The 21149-nt window shown below is 41.5% G+C and overlaps 1 long non-coding RNA gene across 1 annotated transcript; it reads right to left on the minus strand.

Moving 5' to 3' along the window:
* Nucleotides 1-443: 443 nt before the first annotated feature.
* Nucleotides 444-20941, minus strand: LOC311524102. Its single transcript, XR_014712482.1, has 3 exons — nt 20774-20941; nt 3200-3469; nt 444-529 (listed from the first exon to the last, which is right to left on the minus strand). It is a non-coding gene; the product is annotated as an uncharacterized lncRNA (long non-coding RNA).
* Nucleotides 20942-21149: the final 208 nt, after the last annotated feature.

The raw sequence follows: 21149 nt of genomic DNA on the forward strand, positions 1-21149 counted from the left end.
ATGTACTGCCAATGAAAGCAGTGCTTCTCAAAAAAGGTGTTGCAGCTGTGAGAGGTGGGGTAGGTGATCAGTCACATTCTTTGGGGCACAGTCAGTAGACATCAAAAAGTTGGCAGAAGTGATGTTCTGCCAAAAATTTAACAAGAGGCACCACATCAGTTGTTTTTTCTTGTATATAGTGTTGGGTATGTGATAGGAGAGCGAGATCATCTGCGAAGTCCAGGTCTTCAAGGATGAAAGGGTGTCCATTTAATGCCTGTTGGCATGTCTTCTGTTGTACACTGCATTACCCAGTCAATGGCAAACTCCTATCACATACCCAACACCATATACAAGAAAAAACAACTTGACTCAACACATTCAACCAGCAAATTGGACTGAAAATCAATCGCAATAAGACAGATATCATGACCTTTAATATTGCCTCACCATCACCAGTACGGATAGAGGATTATGTTCTCACCAATGTAGAAACATTCACATACATGGGCAGCACCATCAGCCCGGATGGTGGAACAAGCCAGGACATCTGGAACAAAATCAATAAAGCCAGGAACACCTTCAGGAGCTTAAATACTGTCTGGAAATCATCAAAATACACCACCAAAACCAAACTCAAGATTTATCAGAGCTGCGTACTTTCAACATTACTTTACAGTGCAGAATGCTGGGGAATTAGAAAGTATGACTTGTCCAAACTGTCTTCATTCCATACAACCTGCCTCAGAAAAATCCTCCGTATCTTTTGGCTCAGAACAGTCTCAAACCAAGATCTATTGACAGAATGCAGCCAAGAGGATCTGAGCACCGTCATTGATAGGAGGCGCTGGAGATGGATGGGCCATGTGCTTTGGATGGAAACTGATTCTATCACCAGAATAGCAATAAGATGGATACTTGAAGGCAAGTGAAAATGACGCCGCCCAAAAACAGCATGGTGAAGAGCTGTGGAAGCCAAGCTGAAAAACCTGGGGCACAGCTGGAGACCCATTGAAAGACTTGCCAGAAACAGACAGAAGTGGAGGAGCTTCATCACCGTCCTAAACGCCAAAGGTGTAATGAGAACACGATGATGACTACATCATTAGGCAAAGCACATGACGTGTCTTGAGTAAAATAGTTTTTTTCCCCCAGTGCCCCAGTTGGTACTATATCCCCGGCCACCAAATGTATTGATCCCAAATAATTATCAGTTCTATATCCCCCTTTATATACGTTCTATTCTGTTTCCTCCCCAAAATCACCCACCTCAGCCCAGTACCTCTTCATCCACCGTGCTTCCCTCAGCCCATCCTGGAGGATCCTCTAGGTGGCTCCCCTTCTTAGTTATCTGGAACTGCCCATCACACCCTCAGAAGGGGTGGGAGGTCTGTTGTCTCACAGACTTTGTCTCTTTTGTAGTTGGTTATATGGCTAAGAGAGTCCTTTCTGCAGTCTGGATGGGAAATGTGACCCCTTTGGTTCCTGAAGTAGATGGGTCTCTCCAGCTTGGGTTTGTGTGGGTTGACTAAAAGAGTGGATCTCCTCTGATTGCTGGCTGATGGAGTAGGTCTCTGGGGTAGGCCTGGTCACTGGGCCAGAGTCAGGCTACAATGGTTGCAGGACTCTCACTCAGTTGCAGCACCAGGTTGGCCCAGCTTCTCCTCCTGATGCACTGCTGGTATGGCCAACCGGGACTACCTGGTGCTCTCCCAGGTGAGAACATAAAATGGTTGTTTCCTTTGCAGCAAGTGCCACTATTGTGAGAGCTGCGGGAGGTGAGCACCAGCTCACTCAATTCTAGTCCCTGAGAGGGCTAGGAATATGAAAGTTAACCTCAGCATATATGGGTTAACTTCCATCTTGTCTACTGTCATCACACCAGTTTGCATGGGACTGTCCTGAGGATATTTGGTGGGGGGAAGGGGGCAAGGACTTGAAAGATGATCATTTGGGATACGCAGCAAACTTAACTCTAATTTTATATAAAAGGAGGGGGAGGGAACTGTAGATTCTTCTCGGACTCCTGCTGCAGGAATGCAGCTGCTTGTTCCAGTCTAACCTAGCATTCTGTTTGTTTTCAAGGCTATCTTTGAAAGGTAAAATTCTAGAAACTTAGTTTTGAAAAAAGAAAATCTCAGTTTACTCCTTTTCATGGGGCCCAAAGGCATCCTCTGTTAACAAGGAACATGTATCTGAGAGTCCCTTCCAGAACAACAGTGGTGGCCGGGGGTACGTCATAAGTGGTGTCACTTCTAACTATCTGTCTCCAGAGGCAACTCCACCCAGCATTTCAGGGTGCCCAGGGGTGTGTATATTTTAGGAATCCTCAGATATTACCAGGTGACAGCTGTTTGTCTTCTGCCCCATCTTAGGAGGTACAACTTAATTTCTTTTGTTTATACTTATTATATACATTCATCTTTCTCTAGTTTACTTTTGTTTTCTCTTTCATTTCAATAAATGTTGTTTTCAGCATGCTGTGATTTCATGCTGTTACCACTCAAGATTAGATTTACCACGCAAGAAAGAGATCTTGGAGTCATTGTCGATAGTTCTCTGAAAACATCCACTCAATGTGCAGTGGCAGTCAAAAAGGTGAACAGAATGTTGGGAATCATTAAGAAAGGGATAGATAATAGGACAGAAAATATCATGTTGCCTCTATATAAATCCATGGTACGCCCACATCTTGAATACTGTGTGCAGATGTGGTCGCCCCATCTCAAAAAATAAATATTGGAATTGGAAAAGATTCAGAAAAGGGCAACAAAAATGATTAGGCGTATGGAACAATTTCTGTATGAGGAGAGATTAATAAGACTGGGACTTTTCAGCTTGGAAAAGGGACGGCTAAGGGGAGGTATGATTGAGGTCTATAAAATCATGACTGGTGTAGAGAAAGTAGATAAGGAAGTGTTGTTTACTACTTCTCATAACACAAGAACTAAGGGTCACCAAATGAAATTAATAGGCAGCAGGTTTAAAACAAATAAAAGGAAGTATTTCTTCACATGATGCACAGTCAATCTGTGGAACACCTTGTCAGAGGATGTTGTGAAGGCCAAGACCATAACAGGGTTCAAAAAAGAACTAGATAAATTCATGGAGGATAGGTCGATCTATGGCTATTGGGCAGGATGGGCAGGAATGGTGTTCCTAGCCTCCGTTTGCCAGAACCTGGGAATGAGCAACAGGGGATGGATCACTTGATGATTACCTGTTCTGTTCATTCCCTCTGGGACACCTGGCACTGGCTGCTGTCGGAAGACAGGATACTGGACTAGATGGACCTTTGGTCTGACCCAGTAGTGCCGTTCTTATGTTCTTATAGGTGTTATTAGCCAATGTAGGAATATTTGTTTTTTTTCTGTAAATTCTCCTTTACTGAAATCCTTCATCCATAAATCTTCTTATTCTCTTATTACTCACTTGTAGCTTCAGTGAATTCTCTTTTCTGCTCTTGTCTTCATTGTTGTCTTTCCTGTAACTGAAAAAGAAAATAGCTGCTTATAAAAGTACCAGTAAAACAAAACTGGACCGTGAAATAAATGGCACCAAAGGTTAGGATTGTGCAGATTTTTGAAGAATGGGAACAAAGACGCAGGTATCTATTGAATAAGGGTGAAACAGGGAGCTCTGGTTTAATATGCGCACACTGTTGTCTCTATTTGTATTCCTCTGTACTAGCTGCTAAATGTTTGTGAAGTACAAATTGTCCTGAATGAGCATATGTTTTGCTTTTGTCAGCACAGTCTTGAAAAATCCCTGAAGACCTACTGCCTACGTTGGCAAAGCATTTCCTTCTGATTTTTGCTGAAATATCTGCTAGCAAGGATCTCCATTCTGATTTTTAAAACAGGACTCTGCCCCATATTTCAGGTACAAAACAAGAAGCAGGGTTGGGAAAATCCCTTCAGGGAAATAGAATATTGTTTTTCAATCTCCTGACAGTAAAGATACGTTTTAGATATGTCTACATCAATTCCACACATTTCTGATTAGGACAGCATGTCAAGACACGGATGATTGAAAAATGACCTGCGCCTTGAAATTCTAGCTGTCCACTCATTAAGCCCTTGGTTTTCCTTTCAGATCCCTGCAGATAATTGAAATGTACCACTTGAGAATTAAACATTCAATTATTGGAAGCTTTCTTCCTTTGAAAGGTCGAGCAGAGTAGCGAAAGGATTGCTATAGCAGTGCTAATGTTGCTGGTATGGGGGGAAGAGGTGAGCATCTGCATGGTGAAGGCATACACAGTTCTAGTGTGATTTAGCAAAATATTTTAGGATAAAGAGGTTTGTTATTTTTTTATTTCCAGCTCTCTTACGGCTTGATCCAAAGCCTATTGAAATCAATGGGAGTCACTCCACTGCCTTCACTGGGCTTTGAATCCTGTACTTATGCACATGCTTAATTTTAAATCAGTGGGACTACTCTTATGCTTAGAGTTAAGCATGTACATAAAAGCTGACAGGATCAGGTCGTTGGAGAGTATGACATGAACAGGAGTGCTGTTCACTAGAAAAGGCTTTGGAATATGTGTCACCTAAATGCTATTGACTCCATAGTTTACATTGGTGGAAGATGTTTCTACCCACAAATATGTCACATGGAGTATATGGTACCAGCACTACTGCTGGGTGCATTTTTAATGTCTGGCTTGGAAATTCTAGAAGAAGCACTTCACTTCTGGCCTGGCTAAAAGTACTGTGGCTAATCCTCAAAACACACACGTGAGCTGGGTAAATACAATTACCCAGGTATTAACCACCTGTATTTGTAACTCAGGGAACTGGCATGTGCTGTATAGAAAATTAGTAGTAGTAAAATTCAGAATTGATGAAGTACATATGGAAGTGTGGTAATTTTCACTAGAAATCTGTTTAAAATCTATAGTCATGAACATGAACAATTTGTCTAATAAATAAAACAGCATGTGACTTGGAGAACAGACACAAGCTTTAGGGTGGCCCTGTTAATTAAAGTGGCTTGCCTTAGTTACTAAAGAAATAATGGAGAGCGCTAGTTTACACCGGCAGAGAATCTGGCCCAATATGTTTTCATACACACTGGAAATTCATAGTGATTTAGGGCTTTAGCTCTGGATGCTTTTGTGTTGAAAAAGGCTTAATGAACAGCAATGTGGAGAGGTGGGGGGACAATTTGGGACCTAACTATAACAAGACTAGATCTAGGCTCAGGATGGAATCAGGGACAAGTGTAGAGGTGAGCAGAATCAAAGGTTTGGAAAAAAAAATCAAGGCATTGGACTAGTGACTGTGAGTATGACATTGTTTATATTACAGTTGTGTTAGAACTTGTGTTGCTAAGTCTTGCAATTTTATCCCATGTTGTCATAAATATAAAGGGAAGGGTAAACCCCTTTGAAATCCCTCCTGGCCAGGGGAAAGCTCCTCTCACCTGTAAAGGGTTAAGAAGCTAAAGGTAACCTCGCTGGCACCTGACCAAAATGACCAATGAGGAGACAAGATACTTTCAAAAGCTGGGAGGAGGGAGAGAAACAAAGGGTCTGTGTCTGTATGCTGGTTTCTGCCAGGGATAGACCAGGAATGGAGCCTTAGAACTTTTAGTAAGTAATCTAGCTAGGTATGTGTTAGATTATGATTTCTTTAAATGGCTGAGAAAAGAATTGTGCTGAATAGAATAACTATTTCTGTCTGTGTATCTTTTTTGTAACTTAAGGTTTTGCCTAGAGGGGTTCTCTATGTTTTTGAATCTAATTACCCTGTAAGATATCTACCATCCTGATTTTACAGGGGGGATTTCTTTATTTCTATTTACTTCTATTTTTATTAAAAGTCTTCTTGTAAGAAAACTGAATGCCTTTTCATTGTTCTCAGATCCAAGGGTTTGGGTCTGTGGTCACCTATGCAAATTGGTGAGGCTTTTTATCCACCATTTCCCAGGAAAGGGGGGTGCAAGTGTTGGGAGGATTGTTCATTGTTCTTAAGATCCAAGGGTCTGGGTCTGTAGTCACCTAGGCAAATTGGTGAGGCTTTTTACCAAACCTTGTCCAGGAAGTGGGGTGCAGGGTTTTGGGAAGTATTTTGGGGGGAAAGACGCGTCCAAACAGCTCTTCCCCAGTAACCAGTATTAGTTTGGTGGTGGTAGCGGCCAGTCCAAGGACAACGGGGGGAATATTTTGTACCTTGGGGAAGTTTTGACCTAAGCTGGTAAAGATAAGCTTAGGAGGGTTTTTTCATGCAGGTCCCCACATCTGTACCCTAGAGTTCAGAGTGGGGGAGGAACCTTGACACATGTCTTGTAAAATCTGGTGCTTTTCTTAAAGCCCCATCTCCTGGAATAATCTCTCTCTCTTCTAAATATACTTTGGGGCCAAAACGTCATAACATGTCAATGGGGCATCCCTAAAGGCATCACCTGTCCCATGCATATACCCCTCCACTGAACTTTGCCTTGGTCATTGTGTTTAGCAGAGACTTAGGGAGCAGCTTTTTTTTTTTCTTTTTCTGCCAGAGCGATTTTGTAAAATGTCTCAAAAGATGCATTTTCCTTCACAAAGATGCTGTAGAAATCTTATCAGGTATAGGTATCTTTAAGATACTTTTCTGCCAATGGAACTATCAAGGTACAAATGACCACCATCCTTCTGGGCGGAGGGAATTCACAATAGCAGTAAGGGGCTGACTATAACAGAATTGCATAAATGTTGATGCTACAATGTAACCAGAAAAATTAACTGAGTAAAGGAGCTTTCTGATAACAATTATGTCTTGTTAAGACATCACGCAAGCTACATATATTTTAATGACAATACTTGATATGAGCAGAATATTCAGTGGGTGAGCAGAGTGGATTAAGTAGGTAGCAGAGTCACGAGATGCGTAGATGTTGGGTTGAAGCTATTGGAATCCATAGTCCTTTCAGTATGTTACCTCTTGCAGTTATGTGAGTTCTGTTGAAGTGTGTGTGTAATTCTTTGATCTCTCTATTTCACAGCAGAGCCGTGTGTGGGCAAAAGCTTCATTCTCAGTGGCAGCAAGAGCTATATTTCCAGCATTACTCTTTCTTAAAGATCTAAAAGAGGGTCAGGTAAGGTAAGCCACACATTTTTTGTCACATTAACTACTAAGTGATCTTTATCACACATTGCAAAGAAAAGAGCAGCCTGTCTTCAAACTTGCTTAGGGGCAGTAGGGAGGAACAGAAGCAAAAGACACACTTCTAAATGAAAACCAGTTAACTGTAACAATCATGTTGTTGATGGTTTGACTACTGGTCCACATGTCTGTTGCAATATGTACTTCCTGCCCTGAGCCTCCTTGCAGGCCTAGTTAACCTTTAGTTGCAGAGCATCAGACAGTTTAGGAATGTTGTCGGGGGAAAAATAGTTCACTAAATGTTTGATCATTGGGAACTGCATAGTTGTATGTGTATAAAATGCCATGTGAGTTCTTACCACTCAATGGATGTGTTTTGAATGGCATAAACAACAGTAGTAATTTGCAGTCATTTCAGAATTTGTTTTTCCCACTCCTTAATTGTTAGCTATATAATAAGAAGCAGATTTTTTCCCCCTGCAATTCAAATGTCTCCTTTAATATGTTTTGTATCTTGATGGACAAAAGAGTGTATTTGCTCTTCCGCTTGCTTGAATGCTTTTAGGGAGGGGAAAAGAAATCTCAGCTTTGATGTATTGTGAATAGGCTGGTGTGAGTCTGGAGGATTATAGTTTGAGTTGCTGGGCTCACCATCTGGGAGAATAATTTAATTAATTAATTTTTAAAAATGAACTGTGGAAGTCCCTGGGGTCAGCAGGGCTTGATAGAACATTCACCAGGAATCTAAGTTGAAAGTACCTCATTGGCATTCTAGTTTTATTTACCGGTGGGAGTGTTTCCAGATCTAACGTAGCAGCATCCAGATTCACTGCCTATATATCCCTACTATAGTTAACAATATTTCAAGTCTCTAAATCAGACAATGTAAAATGTACAGTTTAAGTTCTTGCTTCTCAGAGCTCAGTATCCTGGCTTCTAGAGAGTAGGAGCTTCTGAAGAGAGGACCTCTTGTCCTCCTCTGTCTTCCTTCTCGGCTTGTTTAAATGTAATGAGGCCAGCTGTCTTTTCTAGCTCAACCAGCCCTAATGTTCAGCTCTTTTCTTTTTAGCCAGATACCAGAGAGAGAAATTCCCTCCTGCTCATCAGGAGTTCTGCTTCCAAAGAATTATGAAAACCAATTAGTATCTGGATCACAGTTCAGTATAGATACACTGGTAGCTGTAACTGGCTTCCTGGGCAGCAAGTGCGCTGGCTTGTAAAAGCACTACATTGATTGCATGGCTCATGGGGTTTTATTCTGATGTACCAAATGGGACAGGGTTCTTCCAGCCCAAGAGCATTCCCTGAAAGAATCCCAAGGGGGCCTGTACACCCTGTCAGAAAGACTTACTGAGTTGTTTATTTTCCTGCTTTATCAAATGTTGTTTTCTGCTGTTCAAAAACATGATTTGTTCATATTACTACATGATGAGCCTTACTAAGGACTCAGAGGAATGGGGATTCCTTCTTGTGGTATCCTAACTCATTCAACTCAGTGGTAATATATTAGACCATGGTGAAATTAATTACTGAGTTTGTGTGGTTAGTTCAAACACTCTCCAGCTGGGAATGAGCCATATAACATTCTTGCAGCATCAGTTGAAAGGGCTGGGTCATATGTTAAGTATTATCTGCTTTTACACTCCAAAACAAAAGGAAAATAAACAAAACAAGGGACATATGCACATACTGACGTGGTACTAAAGGTTTTTGATCGCTTTGGTACACCAGTTTGCCTGCCCATAGATCATACCAGGATAGAGAAGGGAGTACCTGGATTCACTGCAGCTCTAGAGGAATGTTCAGAAATTTCACTGCAAACACAGGGGCATTACACCAATCTGGCAAGGAGCTGTAGAAAGGCAATGCCAAGTTGTGTAGTATTTGCTAGTGAGGATACTATCAGTTGTTTTTCCTCTGACAGCCAAGTTTGTAAAAGTTGAATTTGATGTCAAGATAAAGCCAAGTTTTTCTCTGTTCCTCTGTTTTTTCAAGTATGTGGAAGGGCAGTGAAAGGTCTTCCATCCCTCTTGCACACTAACTACCTCCATAATGCTGCTCTCAGCCTTTACTGCATAGGATGTGAAGGATCAGTGTGGGGAGTAAAATCCGCTCCTCATATGGGCAGCATGGAGGATAGGCCTATGACAGAGTGCTTGAGCCCAGAGCTGACTCAGCGTTCTGGTCACTACGATACTGGGTATTTCCCTCCCAGAGTGGATTTAATTGGGGCTGAAGGGCTTAATTAGACAGGACACTGACCAGCCCATCAGGTGGGAAGAGTTAAAAGTCAGGAAGGAGGTGCAAAGGGGAAAGATGGCAGGGACCAAGGGTACAGGATCTCAGGACGGGAAGATCTTGCCTTCTCCTTCCCCAGAAAGTGGGCTAAGGCTGAAGTTTACTTCCAGTTGTATGTTGCTGCACAATGCTGTACTGGTGAACAATAAATAACACATGGGTGTTTATAAACTTGAAAGTGTCCACTTGGTGGTGGTGGTGGTCCAAAGAGTGGAGTAGGAAGCCTGTTACAAGGCTGCAGGACAACCAGCGTGTCCCACCTTGCACCATTTTGTTGAATAACAGTCCTTAACCGTCTACTTATTTTGCTGGATTGTATTTCTTTGGAATCACACAAGATGGACACTTCAGGTCTTCTCCAGTGTCCCAGAAAGGGTTGCTGGAATTACAGCTAATGTGGAATCCACATTATAGGTAGCTGCTATAAATCGGCCTCTGCTCAGTTAGAGGCAGGTATATTTATACTGGGTTTTTAAGAACTATTGGAGGCAAATCTTTCCTCCTGATATTTATTCACTGAAAATAAAGCATGCTGAAAGCGGCATTTCTAACATACTGACTTCCACGCATCTTTATAAAACAATGTAGAATGTATGTTTATCAACGTTACACAGTATAAACAAGGAGTTATTGCATGGAGATGGGGACTCTGAAAATTACTTCAGTGGTAGTACTACTCAATCCATGACACTGAAGCCCCCACCTAACTCTCTGGGGCTCTGCTCATGTGTTTTGTGGAGTCCGTGTACTTGATTGGTGCTAATCTCCCAGAAACATGGAGACAGTTGACACTTAGCAGACAAGATGGACTAGATCAGATGACCGTGAATGAAAGAAGAAGAGAATAAATACCATGGTGCTGAATAATCTCAGGATGGCACAAAATAATCACTATGCTTGCATTGCAAGTATTATGGTGCGACATTAACATGAGTGGCCATGTTGCAGTGCCATGATACAAACATCACAGCAGTGTCAAAATGTCCTTCTTTGGTTATTTTTGGCTCTTTGCAATTCTGTGTGAGTAAATGGCTCTCCCAGGCTCTCACTGCTTTAGTGTATAGCCCCAGAGACTAGAAAGCCAATAATGCTAACTGTGCTAGGAATATCGTTTACTGTAGAGTTGCCTTTGTGTGGTTAACAACTTGCTTAACGGTACTTTGAAGTACAATAGAAAACAGATATTTATTAAGTGCCTTTCAGAAAAAAACATAGTTAATGGTATTTTTCAACATTTAATCACAACATCAATTAGTGGAGTCAATTAAGAATTAAAGAGAAATTATCCCATTCAGTATCACAGCCAAATAGTTGTGACTGAACAATCCAGTCTTTGACACGACGTTAAAATATAGCCCTCTGTTGTGTTTGTACCGATCTATTTTATATCCTGTCATTATCCAACCAACAAAACACCCTGTCCATCAGAGACAGTGTGTCCCTGGGAGAGTTTTACTGCTTTGCGACATAAAGTGAGTAATTTGTTAAGTGTTCAAACTGTATTTACGGTATAGGGTAGGGATGTGTCAGCTAAGGGAGCTATCAGAACCATTGTGTGTAATGGATTTGGTCTAAACCTGAATTTACCAGTGGATGGCTTTTTGAACAGTCTGCTATAATAATTCGTTTTTGGCAAAGAGGTCCCAGTAATGATATATCTTAAAATATTCCCAATGAAATACCATGGAGCAATCTGGTCACTGATTCCTTGCATAGGAAGACCATCAAAAAATAGGTGGGAAGAAAAAAAAAGATTTTAGAGAAAAATGGTGATTAATGGAGAGGAAAAGCAGGAAGCAAGGGGAAAATGGAATGGAGAGAAAGAGAAAAGCAAATGGCAAGAGAAATACAGAGGGACAAAACTAGGAAGACATAAACCAAGGAAATGAAGCAAATTAATCCAGGCATCAGGAGAAAAAAGAACAAAGAGCAGAAGAATAAGCTAAATACAGATGACAAAAGGAGGAGGAAAAACAAGGAAACAAAAGGAACAATGTGGAAGTGAAGAAAAGTGGAGGATGGCTGGCGAGGGAGATGAAGAGTGATAGACATAGAGGGCCATATCTTCAACCGGTGTATAATGAATGGCAAAGCAGCATAGGCTTTTAAAGAGCTGTGATAGTTAACATCCGCTGAGGATCTGGTCTGGTGTCTCAGTTTACTGGGAGAGCTTCTTGAAAGAATGCTGTAAGTTGAAAATTTGACTTTTTTATATCCCACGTTTGAGCACTCAAATTGCCACGTCCAGTGCCTAAAGCAGGTATGTGGGTTTGGGCACTTGGTGTAAACAAGCGTGTTTGAAAACCAGGCACCCTACTGACTTTGCCCACATTGCACAAGCATTTACACTAGACTAAATTAAACAAAAAAAAATCAAATTGCAGTCAGACTATGCATTATACCTATTTCAAAACCTGGGATTAATTCTATGAGGCTATTCCAAAACTCTGGTCAGCAATCTGGAAGGGATCTTCCCAGAGCATTGCAACGGATACAAAAATAACGAGAGAAAAATGAGGAAAAGGGAGGCAGATGGCAAAAAGGAAAGGAAAGGCAGAATAACAAGTTAGACAAATGTTTACTCCATAGAATGAGCCTATGGAAATGACTAATGTCCACACGGAATGTCAGTGTTTTACCATGCATTGATCTTGGCAAATGGGAAAAGAAACTACCCTCTTTTCTGAGTATTATGATACATTTGTCATATATTCCTGCTGTTTTATGAATGGATCCATACAACCCCAGCCTGGGCTAGGAAATTTTGATGCTTTTCTGGCACACAAAAACATAGTGAACATGATTTGCCTAGATTGCACTTTTGGTATGAAGCCTAGAATGAACAAGAAATCTGTTTTATTGAAGAGGTTGTTTTGCTCAAGGATAGTAACTCCTATAATAAGAGAGCTGAAAAATGTATTTAATCTCTTCTGCAAAAGACCATGTGGGGTTTTCCCCTGAGTAGAAATATATTTTTTCTCCCTCAAGAGACCCTCACAAAATCTAAACCCACAAATAATTATATGCTTGTCCTGAGTATATTTTTGATCAGGATCATAGAATCATAGAATATCAGGGTTGGAAGGGACCCCAGAAGGTCATCTAGTCCAACCCCCTGCTCAAAGCAGGACCAATTCCCAGTTAAATCATCCCAGCCAGGGCTTTGTCAAGCCTGACCTTAAAAACCTCTAAGGAAGGAGATTCTACCACCTCCCTAGGTAACGCATTCCAGTGTTTCACCACCCTCTTAGTGAAAAAGTTTTTCCTAATATCCAATCTAAACCTTCCCCACTGCAACTTGAGACCATTACTCCTCATTCTGTCATCTGCTACCATTGAGAACAGTCTAGAGCCATCCTCTTTGGAACCCCCTTTCAGGTAGTTGAAAGCAGCTATCAAATCCCCCCATATTCTTCTCTTCTGCAGGCTAAACAATCCCAGCTCCCTCAGCCTCTCCTCATAACTCATGTGTTCCAGTCCCCTAATCATTTTTGTTGCCCTTCGCTGGACACTCTCCAATTTATCCACATCCTTCTTGTAGTGTGGGGCCCAAAACTGGACACAGTACTCCAGATGAGGCCTCACCAATGTCGAATAGAGGGGAACGATCACGTCCCTCGATCTGCTCGCTATGCCCCTACTTATACATCCCAAAATGCCATTGGCCTTCTTGGCAACAAGGGCACACTGCTGACTCATATCCAGCTTCTCGTCCACTGTCACCCCTAGGTCCTTTTCCGCAGAACTGCTGCCTAGCCATTCGGTCCCTAGCCTGTAGCTGTGCATTGGGTTCTTCCGTCCTAAGTGCAGGACCCTGCACTTATCCTTATTGAACCTCATCAGATTTCTTTTGGCCCAATCCTCCAATTTGTCTAGGTCTTTCTGTATCCTATCCCTCCCCTCCAGCATATCTACCACTGCTCCCAGTTTAGTATCATCCGCAAATTTGCTGAGAGTGCAATCCACACCATCCTCCAGATCACTTATGAAGATATTGAACAAAACCGGCCCCAGGACCGACCCTTGGGGTACTCCACTTGATACCGGCTGCCAACTAGATATGGAGCCATTGATCACTACCTGTTGAGCCCGACAATCTAGCCAGCTTTCTACCCACCTTGTAGTGCATTCATCCAGCCCATACTTCCTTAACTTGCTGACAAGAATACTGTGGGAGACCGTGTCAAAAGGTTCCATCCTTCCATTCAAGCATTAAACAGACACTGTAGTGTGAACGATTGCATGTTGTTAGAAGCTCCATCTCCATCAAGAGCTGCACAGAGGAAGCCATTTGCAATGCTCAGAAAGTTTTATTGGTCTTACCAAACCCAGGAACTATGCTACATATTCTTCTGCCATCTTTTGGCACCTTATCTATTAACTAACTGTGACAGATATTCCAAGTCTTTTGGGAGATCTCACCGAATTAAGTTTATGTATCACTACGAGCCAGGGATTGCAGGTAATTCCATGGGGTAGGGTAAGAATAGTCTTTCCAAGAACTAAGAACAGTACGGGATGCTTAGGCAAATTCACTCAGGTTGTAACACCTTCAAAGGTACCAGCTCTTGAGGAGTTTCAGCTATACATGTTCAAAGTGAATTCTCCAGGGGCCAACGGACAAAGAAAGGACTTGTGGATAAACAGCCTGAGGTTAAACTGATTCAGGGCCTTCCTTCTGATCCTGCAAACAGATGGGACCTTCTGACCTAGAGGAAGGTCCCAATCCTTAGAGAAGGGTTGGAAGGACTGACACCAACCGGATCCCTGGTAGAGATGGGGCTGGGGGGTGATCTCTGGTAAGCTTATTCGAGTGCATATAGTTTTTTATTGTTTTAAATATGTTTTCTCTGTAAGAATAAATGTGTTTGTTTAGGAAAAGCTGGGTGATAACTTAACTTAACTATTTATATCCTCTGAAGAGAAAAGCAAAGCAGGCCTCCTTTGGGGAGTCTGCCTTGCTGGGGAACTCGCACTGTAGGCAGAGAACTCTGCCACCTGGAAATACCTGGTCAGGAGGGAGAGAAATGCGCATCTCCCCCCAAGACAGGTGATGGCTGATGAGCCGAGAGCCTTGAGTGGGTGTGCTTGCTGGACCACGAGGAGGAAATACAGGTACAGTTGACCTGAACTGTGACAATAACTGTGACATATTGGATGTGCTACAAACGGAAGCATGGCACTTCTGGAAGCATTCCTAATTGGGCTGCATATATATGGGTTGTGGAAGGAGGGGGCCAGCTAGCTGGGATTTAGCCATAACTCCATCTCCACTATGCACTGATCTTTAGAAGCAGAACAGCTCTGGGAAGGGCTGAGTAGCGAATAGGGTATAGCAAGTGCCATGGCAATTGTGTGCAGGCCAGCACAGCCTTGGAGGTATTATATGTGTTTCTTCTATAGGCAAAGACAACTGCACTTCTTCCCCACTGTACTGTATCTTGCAGAGCCGTAGGTATGGGCTGTAGGATGTGAAGGGAAGTGTTTGAAACTCCATCACTAGGGGACTTCTTAAAATTTATCTGGACAAAATATCAGAATGTAATATAGAGAAAAATCCTTGAAAAAAGCATTGAAATATAGGTAAGAAGACTATATATACAGATATATCACTGAAATATAAATTAAACTTTGAAAGAACAGAAGATGGGACTGTTGAATAAACATTTGTTTTGCTGAGTAGTTGAAGCTCATTGTCAATCTTTAAAGGAAGTGAAGGCTTGTGTGTCATGTTTTTCTTTCTTCTTTTTGGCACACAACTTTGTATTTCTAAAGAAGAAAAATTTTCCTGATATATCAACACAAGCTCATCCATTTAGGTGTCTGACAATGGTGAATAAGAAGCAAATTTTTCTCTGCTTTTATGTCTTCTAATACTGAACAAGGAATTTTATCAGAAAATTGTGTTTTCATGAAAACTATATTGTCTCCTTTTGTCATATACGTCACTGTAGTATGTCTGCCTCAGATCTGTCCTGACTGGCTTTCTGCTACAGATTTAAAGAACAGTATGCACTTCCTCATATATTTCAATCCTTAATTTATTGTAAAATTTTATTATGGCCTGATTCTGAGAGTAGGAGGCCTAATGAGAAAAGCAGCTTTTTCAGTAATGCTTATGACACGTGGAACTATACTTCCATTGCAGCAGTAGGAGTAGAAATTGTTTGTACCTAGGTTTGTATTTTAAGAAGCTTGCTTTTGAGCTATTCCAATCCTTAATTTTATTTTCCCACCCTAGACATTCCTGAAGTAAGCCTTATGGGCCAAAAGGTAAGAATATGGGTCGGAATGGGTGAAGAGTACAAAGATGATCTCCCTCTGTAGAACTGGGAGTGTAGTTCTGTTACAGAATGAACATATCCCTGATATCTGTCTCAGAAATTTCTAATGCAAACTTGCCTGGATTAGAGCACAGGAAATGCTACTGCTGCGATGTTTCCTATTTACTTACATTCTAACGAGGAATGCCTGCTGTACATATTCTTAACATATGTTAACCTCTCTGCCTCAGTTCTTGCCAAGAAACTGTCACAAAGGTATTTAACAGAAACCACATAGGAAGTATTCCCGTTGTACTGGAGTGCATGATGCAATTAATTGGGCATGTACAATAGGAGGGTGAAGATATACCGTCCTCCGTTTGTCTAATGTTTAAGTAAAGTATGTGATAGTTTGCATCATAATCATAGTCCTTTCAGGTGTAGACATGAATCAAATGAATAGTTGATTTCCAGCAAGACAATAATAATATTAATAAAAATGAAACCAAACAAGCCAATACAAAATATAATCCAGTGTGAGACCGTACGCAAGCCAACACCACCACCACAGTGCAGATTTTCACAGGGCCACATTGTCAACATGCAAAGCAAGCACAATTAATATCGTCCATTTTTTTTCTGAGGGTCTCAGCTAAAGCCATAACTGCTTTTGAAAACATAGATGTGTTTTAAATGTCTTCAGACAAAGGAAATCATTGTGGGTCTGATCCAGCTCCCTTGAAATTGATGGGATGTTTGAGCATCCAGTTCAGTGGAAACAGGATAGGGCCTATATGTTTTGAGAAGCTGAGAAACTCTATCTTTTAATGGAAGAGTGTGTATGGGTGGGGGGAAAAGTGGGAAGGAGTGCTTTTTGAATGGCCTGTATGGGATCTTTTAACATTAGCATCTGTTTTCAGAAGCCTGCAACTATGTGCTGTACAAAAATATTTGCTTTGTGGGGCAAACCAAAGAGAAAAGAGGAGATCAACACATATCACGGAAACTGTGTTTCAGACTGAATATATAGAGAGCGAGATTGGGCAGGAAGTATCCGATCTTGCCATTTTCTTTTGGTAAACAAGTTAGTGTTAGCTGGTAAATGATTTTTTTTCTGGGTTACACCCTCTTCTAGATCTGAGTCTTTTTTTGAATGTCAACAAGTTACCCCAGCTCAGGAATGTTGACAACTACAAGAAGCCCAGTTATAGTCCAGAGTGGATCAGATGAAACCCTCTTTTAGTTGGTAAGGAGTGACTGATCAGACTATTCTTGAGGAAATTGGCACTGAGGGGATGTTTCTGAAAAGATGTAAAGATTTTTGAGCACCCCATTGCGTTGCACCTTGTGGTGTTGTGCACACCAGTGTAAAGTGAATTGAGAGTGGGTGTGAAACACTACTAGATCACTACTCCCACTTTTCTTTCACTTCACATGGGTATACATGATTTCACAAAGTGCAGAACAACAGAATCAGGCCCTTTGTTTTTATTGTTATGCTTATATTACACAAGGGGTTTATTATAATGGTACATTTTAATCCAAAATAATATCAAAACTATAGCTGCACACCTTTCAATGACACCGTACAGTACTGAGGCAATATCTTTTACTGGACCAATTTCTGTTGGTGAGAGAGACAAGCTTTCAATCTTACACAGAGCTTGTCTCTCTCACCGACAGAAGATGGTCCAATAAAAGATATGACCTCACCCACCTTGTCTCTCTGATATCCTGGGACCAACACAGCTACAACAACATTGCACACCATGAATTATTGTTAATATGGCACTTCTTACAAAATAACAATAATGATCGTAAGAAAAATAAACCAAAGATTAAGTCACAAATGTTAACTAAGCGATAATTTCAGTTTGTCTAAATCAGCATAGCTCTATTTAAATTAGTGTAGCTATGGAGCTGCATTTGCTACACACAAAGTTGCAACTAGATACTTGGCTTTACAATTTATAGCCATTTGAAAGAATAGCGAAGAAGTTATATTTGGAAGAGAGCTGGCTGCTGACAAGGATAAACTAACATGAAGCCTACAAAACAAATGGCAAGACTACAGAGTTATATGGATTGTTTATTCATATATCCTAATCCTAAAGATGGAAGACTTAATATTTATATCTTTTTTAAAGGCTGGGGGAGGGGCTGTAGAGAATAATAATTTGTAGAATCTTCAGTTTACATTGGAATAAAGGGAATGACTTGAGCCATATGTGATTAGTTAGGATTAGACTGTTCCTAACTCTGGTAGAGCTGTGCAGGGGAATAGTGGGGAGTACAGTCACTTATAGTAGCAATGGGACATAGGTCTGCACCACAATATTTAGCTCCATATAAAGTTCAGAACCATTTGGCTCTGAGATTTTGGTTTGGCCAAGTGCTGAGTTAGGAGTTGTATCTAGGTATCCACTTTAATACCAAACTTAACCTCAGTTTCACTGCCTTCCGTTGCTCTCTAAACTTTGGAAACCCTCACTTTATGTATATAAAGGTAGCTGCAGAAGCTTTACATTATGAATGTACATCTGATGGCAGAAGTCCAACTCTCAAGTCTTGTGGCTATCTCATAAATTCTATGGTAATGCTTAAAATGGTGTTGCCTGACTATACAGATCCATAGGGGTTTCCTTTACATTCCTTTAACATTAGTTTCCAGAACTGGAATGCTGCTAACTTTCTAATAGTACTTGAAATATCTTAAGTAATATTTTAAACAAAATCTATTAGGTTAAATTTCCTGCATATCCTTCACAGAAAGACTCTCCTTACTGTACATATGTAATATTTGCATCAAATTTAGGGGTTCACCACAACATTTGCACTCCTTTTGTGCACACATTCATTCTTCTCTGAAATTCAAAGGTGATTTCTTAATCTACAGACTGGCCCTAAATGTCTTGTGTGCAGTGTTGCCAATTCTTGCGATTTTATCATGAATCTCATGATATTTGGTGTGGGTTTATTTTTCCTTACAGCACTTGGAATTCTGTGATTAGGTAAAAAGCTCATCTTGCCTTTGTGTGTGTGTGTGTGTGTGTGTGTGTGTGTGTATTATTACTCCTGGGGGCATTCTGCACCAAAAAATTAAAAATGTTGCACACACAATATTTTAAAATTCTGCAAATTTCATTTGTCAAAATAACACTACATAATCACGGCAGTTTCAATTATTTTGGTAATTTATTTCAAAATACCTGTCAGCAAGTACATCTGTAACAATACACACACACACATTCCTGCAGGAGTAGAGAGTTAAAGAAACCCCTATGACAATCCAGTTCCTGTTTCCCTGCCCCAAGCCCAGCTAGGAGCCAGACACCCACAACCCCTCCCCCTCAGAGACCAGGGATCCAGAGGGAGAAACAACCGAATGCTTGGTCCCAGCCTTGCATGGAGTTTCCTGCACACCACGCTCTTTTTCCCTCAGGACATGCTGGGAACTGCAGCTGCCAGGAACCCTCTAGCTCCCTCTGCCTCCCCCAGGCAGTGTCTTCTATATGCAAGCTGAGCTCTGATGGGTCCAGTGGTCCCTAGTGGCAGCTAGCAGCACTGCAGTCCATTTCTGTGGGGGAAAGGAAATTCTGCGCAAACGTTAATTTCTGCAAAATTCTCCACTGTGTGGTGGTGCAGAATTCCCCCAGGAGTATACATTCTCTTCTGTCTGAGAAGACAGAGCCTGCCCCACTCCTACCTCCTCAGAAACACCCCGATCCTTGCCCCCTCCATGCCAAGCGTGCCGCAACAGCGAGCAAGAGGGACCAAGTGTCACTCTCTCACACGTACGACTGCCCACCCCATCTCCCCAGCAGTGACTTACGTTTCTACCAGCTGTTCCAGGTGCCCAAACCAATCTTCCTATGCTGCCAGGGAGGGGCACATGAACACTCTTGCAGCTTCCCTTTGCTTCCCCGTCAGAAATAATTTTTCTGTGGGGCAGCAAAAAAAATCTGCGGGAGACATGAATTCTGTGCACACGCAGTGACACAGAATTCCCCCAGGAGTAATATATATCATTTTAAAAGGCAAGATTCTAGCTCTCTTAGTTGTGGACAAAAGGTTGAAAATGTGACTTAGGTGTCCCCAAAGCACTCAAAACACCAGGTAAATAAAAATAATACCATTTAAAAAAATTACAATATTTAAGCCAATGCCAGGAACTGTTGGGGGCCTGCCTCATGATTTTTGACCACTTGGGGTTTTCAATTTTGTATGTGTGTCTCAGTTGAATTCTTCCCAATTGGAATGAAAACTCCACAGATCTCTCTCTCCACATCCAAACACTGCTTCCATGCTGAGTCTGCAGATCCTTCTAGCTAGCACCTCTCACTCCTCTTTTAATAGTTGATTCACTGTCCTTAAGCCCTGATCCTACAACTGACTGTACAGGCACACCTCTTGGGGACCCTCATTGTAGGCAATGGGGCTATGCATGAGTGCTAGAGTGGGTCCACACACAGTCAGTTGCAGGACTGGGGTATTGATTTAACTGGTCAAATAGAAAATCTTGCTGGATTCCAACATGTTTCAGACTCAGCCAAGGTGTCTTAGCCTTCCATCTTTTGCCATCTGGCTGAATCCAATAAAAACTCCCCTCAGATCTTATATATATGAATTCTGGTTAGCTCAGATCCTGGGATGAAATTGTGAGAGACTTACAGAGAGGCATACTCTTAAAGGTAGCTTCTTCCCTGGCTTTGAGCAGCTTGTGAGTCTGTTCAGTAACTACCAACACCATTTTTCATTCTTCTAGGTGCTTGTAGCTGTGTTCTCTGCACATGCACAGAAATGCATATGATTGAAACAAATCCCTTCTCCTTTCCACTGCCACTTCCCTTTCTCCAGAGTGAACTACAGCAGCTTCTTTTAAAAAGTAGGTTAGCTGTAGAAGTAATTGTGGGTGCAATTTTATAGGCTTGCTTATTTATTTATTTTACGAAATTCTTTGAAAGCATGAAGATTCAAAATGAGATTGCTGCTACCGGTAACAGTGAAGTTGTGATACAGCTGTAAATGCCCGCACAAGGCCAGCCAACTTCCTGTGTGTTAACTATTGATCTCTGTCATAGTCTGCTGTGCACTGTAACTATTTGCGTGCATACAGCTCAAGCTGACATTGGAATCGCTGCTTACCTTCTCAGCTGAAACCCTGTTCTGAGGTTCTGAATAGGATATTGCGTGTGATTTTTGAAGCTGTACTCTGGTCTGTTACTTCATCTTCTTATGGAATTGGCTGGCATTCCTGGGTCTGGGAGCTATGCATCTTAGCTGTCATGCCATCAGGAGTTCCATGCACATTCTGCCCTAAGCTGTCTCTGCAGGATGTGAAGACTAAGTGAACTTTGGTTTCTAGCTAGCCAAGCTTACAGTGAGGCTCAAATGAACAGAGGGAATGGGGATGATGGAGAAAAGCAGGATAATCTGGGAAGCTCTGTGTAACTGGAATATCTCTAGCTTTATGTATTTGGCCATTCTTTATGGGGGTTTGAGCATTTTCCAGTAATGTTGC

This window comes from Lepidochelys olivacea (genome assembly GCF_965140295.1).
Source record: "Lepidochelys olivacea isolate rLepOli2 genome assembly, chromosome: 7".
Lineage (NCBI taxonomy): Eukaryota > Metazoa > Chordata > Testudines > Cheloniidae > Lepidochelys > Lepidochelys olivacea.